Genomic DNA, 303 nt, shown 5'->3' with positions numbered 1-303 from the left:
GTTAGTTTTATAATTTCTATTATATAATATTTTTCCATATATTTTTATTACAGAAAAAAATATAATGAAATATCACATTGGCTATATTAATAGAAAGATAAGTGGAGAAAATTCACTTGGGTAAAATATTCGTACATGGATGGGCCACAATTCATGGATGTCATATGAAAAAGGTATGTGGCCCATAGATCTTGTACCAGCAAGCCCACCATGTGCTTCGCGCTGATACGGATGCCTTCTTTTTCTGATAAATAAAAAAAAATTAAAACACGGATGTCTTCTTTTCTGTTAGTCTACTAATAT

This window comes from Arachis ipaensis, chromosome B06 (genome assembly GCF_000816755.2).
Source record: "Arachis ipaensis cultivar K30076 chromosome B06, Araip1.1, whole genome shotgun sequence".
NCBI lineage: Eukaryota > Viridiplantae > Streptophyta > Magnoliopsida > Fabales > Fabaceae > Arachis > Arachis ipaensis.
Note: the sequence above shows the minus strand (reverse complement) of the source record.